The sequence below is a fragment of the Penaeus monodon genome, chromosome 11 (genome assembly GCF_015228065.2).
Source record: "Penaeus monodon isolate SGIC_2016 chromosome 11, NSTDA_Pmon_1, whole genome shotgun sequence".
Taxonomy (NCBI): domain Eukaryota; kingdom Metazoa; phylum Arthropoda; class Malacostraca; order Decapoda; family Penaeidae; genus Penaeus; species Penaeus monodon.
Genome location: NC_051396.1, coordinates 8,609,266 through 8,616,765, shown reverse-complemented (window position 1 = coordinate 8,616,765; position 7,500 = coordinate 8,609,266). Strand labels below are relative to the sequence as shown.

At 53.0% G+C, this 7,500-nt stretch overlaps 1 protein-coding gene across 1 annotated transcript in view; it reads left to right on the top strand.

Annotated features, from left to right (window-relative positions):
- The window catches only part of LOC119578433 (liprin-alpha-1-like), a 116,545-nt gene that overhangs the window by 42,255 nt on the left and 66,790 nt on the right, over positions 1–7,500 (top strand). The gene's annotated exons all lie outside the window — the stretch shown is intronic.

Sequence of the window (7,500 nt, the reverse complement as noted above, 5' to 3'; positions counted from 1 at the left end):
TTCTTTTTCTTTGGGTCATGTCTTTCTCCGTTTTCTTCATCTTATTTCTCTCTCTCTCTCTCTCTCTCTCTCTCTCTCTCTCTCTCTCTCTCTCTCTCTCTCTCTCTCTCTCTCTCTCTCTCTCTCTCTCTCTCTCTCTCTCTCTTGTGTGTGTGGGGGGGATTTTTTCATATTTTTATTTATATGTCCCTGTATTGTATATTGTACTGTCATGGCATCATCTGTTCTGTTTGGCTTCTTATTCCGCTCTCTCATCGGCTTTTATTCTCCATATCCTTTATATTTTCTTTCCCTCTTCCAAATCTTTCTTCTTTGTTCTTATTCGTCCATCACATCCTCCCTTCCCTTCCCTTTCTTTCCATCGCGTTCTTCCCCTCTCTCTCTCTCCTCTCTCTCTCTCTCTCTCTCTCTCTCTCTCTCTCTCTCTCTCTCTCTCTCTCTCTCTCTCTCTCTCATTCTCTCCTCCCTCCCTCCTCCCTCCCTCCCTCCCTCCCTCCCTCCCTCCCTCCCTCCTCCCTCCCTCACAAGCTCTCTGCCTGGAAGAAGGGAGAGCGAGAGGATTCACTCAAAGGTGAGGCCAAAGGTACGTCGTTTCGTCGCTCCTCCCTGGGCCATGAATATGCTATCTCTCAAATCCCCCCCCCCCGTACTTTTTCCTCCCTCCTTACCTCTCTCTCTGTTTTTCTTTTTTTTTTCTTCCTCTCTTCTCCTCCTCCCTCCCCTTTCCCCATCCTTTTTCTTCTTGCTCCTCGTCCTCCTCCTCCTCCTCCTCCTCCTCCTTCCTCCTCCTCCTCCTCCTCCTCCTCCTCCTCCTCCTCCCCCTCCCCTATCCCTTCCCCCTTCTCCTCCCCCCCCCCTTTTTCCGTTTTTCTTCAACTTCCCCTTCCCCCCCCCCCCTCTTTCTCGAGTCATGAAAATAAAAACGATCATTTTTCGCTGCCGGGACAATTGGGTGCAAATAGAAAGCAGATTGTTCTTTGCATCCAAGTTTTGTCTCCTTCCTTCCTCCTTCCTCCTTTTCCTTTCTCCCTCCTTTCTCCTTTCTCCCTCCTTTCTCCTTTCTCCCTCCTTTCTCCTTTCTCCCTCCTTTCTCCGTTCTTCTTCCTTCTTCCTCTCCTCCTCCTCCTCCTTCCTTCCTCCTCCTTTCCTTTCTACTCCTTCTTCCTTTCTCCTTCCTTCCTCCCTCCTCCTTTCTTCCTTCTTTCTTCCTTCTTTCCTTCTTTCTTTTCTCCTTCCCCCTTCCTTCTTTTCTCCTCCCTTCCTCCTTCGTTCCCACCCTCCTACCTTCCTTTCTCCCTTTCTATCCTCGCTCATATCCTCCTTCCCTCCTTCTCATTCTCCCTCCGTCTCATCTTCCTCTCTCCTTCCCTTCCGCATTCCCTCTCGTTCTCACGCCCTCTCTTATTTCCCCCTTTCTTTTCCTTTCCCCTCCTCCCCTCCGTTGCCCCTCCCCCTCTTATGCCCCTCCCCCTCTTATGCCCCTCCCCCTCTTATGCCCCTCCCCCATGCAGGCTCTAGCAGGATGTATTTGTTTTGTTTGTTTGTTTGTTTGTTTTTTTCGAAAATCATCATGTGTCGCGTATTTTATGTAAACATGTCATTAGTGACCTCTGACGGCGAGCTCGGGGGGGGGGGTAGGCGGGGGAGGGAGGGCGGAGGGCGGAGGGAGGAGAAAAATTTGTGGTCCGATTTTTCATGCATTTTAAATGAGTGGGTGAGGATAGGGTTCTGGGGGGGAGGGGGGGGGAGGTAGGAGTAAATGTCGATGAGAAATTTGTCTCTCTCGCTCTCTCTCTCTCTCTCTCTCTCTCTCTCTCTCTCTCTCTCTCTCTCCTCCTCCTCTCTCCCTCCCCCTCCCTCCCTCCCCTCCCTCCCCCTCCCTCCCTCCCCCTCCCTCCCTCTCTCTCTCTCTCTCTCCTCTCTCTCTCTCTCTCTCTCTCTCTCTCTCTCTCTCTCTCTCTCTCTCTCTCCCTCCCTCGTCTCTCCTCCCCCCTCCCTCCCTCCCTCCTCCTTTCCTCCCTCTCGCTTTCCCTCACTCACACTCTCGGTAAAAGAGAAGAAAGTGAAGCGTGTCTATTCTTGTTCCCGCGATGGATTTTCAGTTTCTGAGTTAGGAAGAGAGGGAGGGGGGAGGGGGGAAGGGAGGAAGGGAGGGAGGAGAGAGGGGGAGAGCGAGTGAGTGAGTGAGGGAGGGAGGGAGGGAGGGAGGGAGGGAGGGAGAAAGGGGGTAGGGGTAGGGGTAGGGAGGGAGGGGGTAGGGGTAGGGAGAGAAAGGAAGGGAGGGAGGGAGAGAGGGGGGAGGGAGGGGAGTGAGTGAATGATTGAGTGAATGAGTGATTGAGTGAGTGAGTGAGTGAGGGAGGGAGGGAGGGAGGGAGGAGGAAGGGAGTGAGTGAGTGAGTGAGTGAGTGAGTGAGTGAATGAGTGAGTGAGTGAGGGAGGGAGGGAGAGAGGAGGAAGGGTGAGTGAATGAGTGAGTGAGTGAGTGAGTGAGGGAGGGAGGGAGGGGGAAGGGTGACTGAGTAAGTGAGTGAATGAGTTAGTGAGTGAATAGATACGTCAATAGAAGCAAAATTAGTTTTCTTTTTTTTCGAAATAGCATTCAAAATTGGTGTGTCGGATGATCCTGGTTTGCATTCGGGATCCCGAAATGAAGAGCGACGGCGGGCTCCTGCGAGACGGCCGCCGGTCCGAGTCCTCCTGCCGGCGGAGGACTTGAGCGAAGCTGGCTTCCGACTGCCGCGTCGTCAGGCTGGGGGGAGGAGGAGGAAGGGGGAGAGGGAGAGAAAAAAAGAGAAAAAGAGAAAGAGAGAAAGAGAGAGAGAGAGAGAGAAAGAGAAAGAGAAAGAGAAAAAAAAGAGGAGGAGGAGGAGTAGCCCCCACCCCGCCCACAAAAAAGAGACAGGAGACAAAAAAGCCTTCCTGGAAAAAAAAACTGTCTTTGGGTTTGGTTCTTGGGACTTTTTACCCCCGCGCCCTTTGAGGCGGTGGGCCGTAGCATCCTCACAATCGTCACAGCAGCTTCAATCACGAGAGAAACCATCCCTGCTGAATTAAATGGGAACGTTGTTACTGTTCTTTTTTTTTTTCTTTTCTTTTTTTTTTGTTATCCATGGTATTCGGTGGTAACTACACTTCTGGGTTCCCGGATTTGAGAAGGAAATCCCCAATATGATTAGAGGAATCCTTCACGGGCTTTACGGGCAAGTCCCCCACCTTGCAGAAGGCGGGGGACGAGCCCGGAAAGGGCGCGCGCGTCTCCAGTGCGAAATCCACTGCCTCGGAGCGTCAGGCGGATCGGCGCCTCCGCTCCCCTCGGAGGAAGCCGCCCCTCGCGCCTCCGTTTCACTGGACGTTCGGTGCGGTGCCTTGCTGAAGGAGGCAGTGGCGCTCTCAGATTACAGCCGCACGCACACGCACACGCACACGCACGCACACGCACGCACACGCACGCACGCACGCACGCACGCACGCACGCACGCACGCACCACACACACACACACACACACACACACACACACACACACACACACACACACACACACACACACACACACGCGCGCGCGCGCGCGCGCGCGCGCGCATACATACATACATACATACATACATACATACATACATACATACATACATACATACACCCACTATTGTATATACAGATGATATGAGGGAAGAAGGAACGAGAAAGAGAAGGGGAGATGGAGAAAGAGGAGGGAGAGGGAGAGATGGAGAAATACAGGTGATGTTATTGTTATTAAGTGATGGGCGCGCTGTGCTGTCAGCTCCAGTCCGCTCTGGAGCCTCTTTCATAACGGGCGGATGAGCTGAGCAACCCAGCCGCCCCGCGTCTTCCCTTGCCTTCCCCTGCCGTCCCCTGCCTTCCCCTACCGTCCCCTGCCTTCCCCTACCGTCCCCTGCCTTCCCCTCCTCCCCTACCGTCCCCTGCCTTCCCCTACCGTCCCCTACCGTCCCCTGCCTTCTCCTGCCGTCCCCTGCTGCCCTTTGGCATGCCCTCTGCCGCTCCCGCTGCCCTCCTCCCCTGCCGTCTCGCTCCGTCCCCTGTCCTCAATGTGTTCACCTGCCGCACCCTGGCGTCCTCCTACCCTGTCTTCCCTTGCCGCCCTTCTTCCCCCCCTCTTCCCCCTCCTTGTCCATTTTCCCTCCTCTGCCGTCTTCTATTGTCCCCTTCCCCTTCTGTCCCCCTGGCTATCCCCTTCCGCTGCCGTTCCCCTGGATGTCCGCCCCCCTCCCCACCCACTCCCCACCATCCCCAGGCCGTTCCCCCAACATGCCCCTCCCCTGGATAACCGTCCCTCACCCCACCCTCCCCCACCATCCCCAGGCCGTTCCCCCAACATGCCCCTCCCGCGTGGCGTCCCCGGGCTGTCGCGGGCGTCCCACGGAGGCTGAAGGCGTCGACGCCACTTCCGCGTGACGCTCCCCTTCGCGGGCGCCGATGACAGGCTCCGAGGCGTGGGCGGAGGGGGTGGGGGGGCGGGGGGGGCGGGTGGCTGCGGTGGTGGTTCGTCCCTTGCGGGTGAGAGGGGAGGAGGAAGGGGGTAGAAAGGGGGGAGGTTGGGAAAAGAAAGCTGGAGACGAATGGGGGAAGGGAAAGAGGAGGAAGGGAGAAGGGAATAGGGGAATGGGGGAGAAAGGAGAGGAGGAAAAGATAGGGAGAAGTAAGAGAAATGGGAAGGAAACGGGAGGGGAGGGAAGGGGGGGAGGGGGAGGGGGAGAAAAGGAGGAGGAGAAAATACAAAAGGGAAGCTGGAAGAAAGAGAAAAGGAAAATACTACAATGAGGAAAGGATGAAGTGTAGAGGGGAAATGGAGAACGAAGGAGGTATGGAAGGAGAAGGAGGAGGAGAATAGGAGGTAGGGAGGGGAAGGGATTGAAGCGAGGGTGTGTCGAAGAGGCAGTGAATTCAAGCGACAACAGACCGCCCGTCGTCTGTGCCTCCCTCGACGCCCACGTGTTAGGTGCTACTTCTTCCCCCCCTCCCCCGCTTTTCGGCTCCCTCCCCCTCCCCTCTCCCCTCTCTCCTCTCTCCTCTCTCCTCTCTCCTCTCTCCTCTCTCCTCTTCCATCTCCTCTTCTTCTGTCTATTCCTCCTCCTCCCTCTTATTTTTCCTCTTATCTTATTTTTTCTTACCCTCGTTGACTTTTCTCGTCCCCGCTCACCTGTTCAGCATCATCATCGCATATTTTTTTTTTTTTATTATTATTTTTCCATCTTCTCCTTTCCCTCTTCCTCCATCTTCTCCTTTCCCATCCTCCTCTTCCTCTTTCCCCATCCTCCTCTTCCTCTTCCCCACCCTCCTCTTCTTCCCCACCCTCCTCTTCCTCTTCCCCACCCTCCTCTTCCTCTTCCCACCCTCCTCTTCTTCTTCCCCACCCTCCTCTTCCTCTTCACCACCCTCCTCTTCTTCTTCACCATCCTCTTCTTCTTCTTCACCACCCTCTTCTTCTTCTTCCCCACCCTCCTCTTCCTCTTCCCCACCCTCCTCTTCCTCTTCCCCACCCTCCTCTTCTTCTTCCCCACCCTCCTCCTCTTCTTCCCCACCCTCCTCTTCTTCTTCCCCACCCTCCTCTTCCCTCGCCTTCTTCACAAACTGTCTGTAGACAATGCTCCTGTTCGTATTTTTCCAGCTTTTTTCCCCCGTCACCATCTGCGTCGCCTCCCCCCTCGGCACCACCTGTAACTAAGGGACAATGGGATAATGGATGGGGGAAGGGAGGGGAAAGGAGGGGGAGGAGAGAGTCAGGTGGAAGGGTAGAGTGTGTGTGTGTGTGTGTGTGTGTGTGTGTGTGTGTGTGTGTGTGTGTGTGTGTGTGTGTGTGTGTGTGTGTGTGCGCGCGCGTTTGTGTGTGGTGTGTGTTTGTGTGTTTGTGCTTGTGTCAGTGTCAGGGAGAGACAGTGACAGAGGGGAGGCAGGGGGGGGGGGGGGGGGCACAACGCAAGGATGTCAAGACCTATATTGATATTGAGTGCTGATATAGATTTCCTTTCACTTGACTGTTGTAGTGATATTTGTATCTTATGGTAGTTGGGCAATTGATCAAGCAGTCAGTAAGTTCTGTGTGTGTGTGTATGTGTGTGTGTTTGTGTGTGTGTGTGTGTTTGTGTGTGTGTTTGTGTGTGTCAGAGCGAGAGAGAGTGAGTGAGGGAGTGAGTAAGTGAGTGAGTGAGTGTGTATGTATGTGTGTGTGAGTGTGCGTGCGTGTGCATGTGTGTTTAAATATACTCGTCTTTTCATTTTCTCACTCTTTTCTCCCTCGGATTTGCCGAATTTTGTCTCTTCTGCACTACCTGGAAATGTATTTTGGGGAACAGGTGTTCGCATAGATATACGAGCCGTCATTGTCGGATCATCAATTGTTCGTTCGAGAATTTAAGATAATGAAGCCGAAGCCCGGGCCGATGCGATATGAAAATGGCCTTAAAGTTGTCCTGTCGCTGTTCGCATCGCACCAAAAAGGAAAACAAATGAAAAAAAACTAGATATTTGGGACTCTTTACCTAAAGGACTGCAAGACGAAGGAAACAATAACGGCAGAAAAAATAATTGGTTTTATTATCATCCGCTGCCTTTGAAGTCGGTCAGGACATAATGGAAAAGCGCTTATCGATCCTTTTTTTTCTCTTTTTTTTATTATTATTATTTCCGAGAGAGAAAATGAAAAGTTACGTCTCTTTTGTTGTTATTGTCATTGTTGTTGTTTTGTTGTTTTGTCTTACATATTATTCGTTGTATGAAGTTTTGGCAAAAAAAAAGAAAAAAGAAAAAGTATTGTTGTTGAGGAAAGTCCTGGATTTTGGACTTGTAATTTTTGTTGATTGATCCGTTTGTTATTGTTATCGTTAGCGTGGCAGTGGTTACAGTAGTGGTCGCTGTAACGGTGGTAGTAATTCTGGAGCGGGAGCCAGTGTACGAGCATTTATATATTTGTGCTGCCGCGTGTTGCATGACCGAACACCGGGATCAATTGAAGAGCCCACCCCAAAAAAAAAAAGGGGGGGGGGACTCGCGTCTCCTTTGAATGTGTGTTCGTCATTTGGAAAGCGTATTTTCCAGCGTTCCGACGTAATAAAGGCGTGTTTCAAACCCCACGTCACGAGCGGATCGAGAACCTTCCGCTCTGATCGTGTGTGAAATATATATATACCCTTTCCAAAGCACAACTTAATTATTATGCATAACTCGCCGTGATGGTGTTAACACGCGCGTGACGGGCAGCAGAGAGATTGGATTGTGACCGGGCGGGCCTTTCGACGGCTGGTGGGCGGCCTGGCGTGGGCGCGCGGATCCGGGCTTGGGCGGGCGGGCGCGTTGGGTGGGCGCTGGTGTTCAGTAAGAGCAGTTTGTCTCTCGCGGGGTTCTCGTGTTCTCGTTCTTTTCATGCTCTTGTGGGTGGGGAAGGTCTCTCTCTGTCTATATGTCTGTATGTCTATATATATCTCTCCCGCCCTCTCTCGACTTTTCTCTCCCTCCTTCCCTCC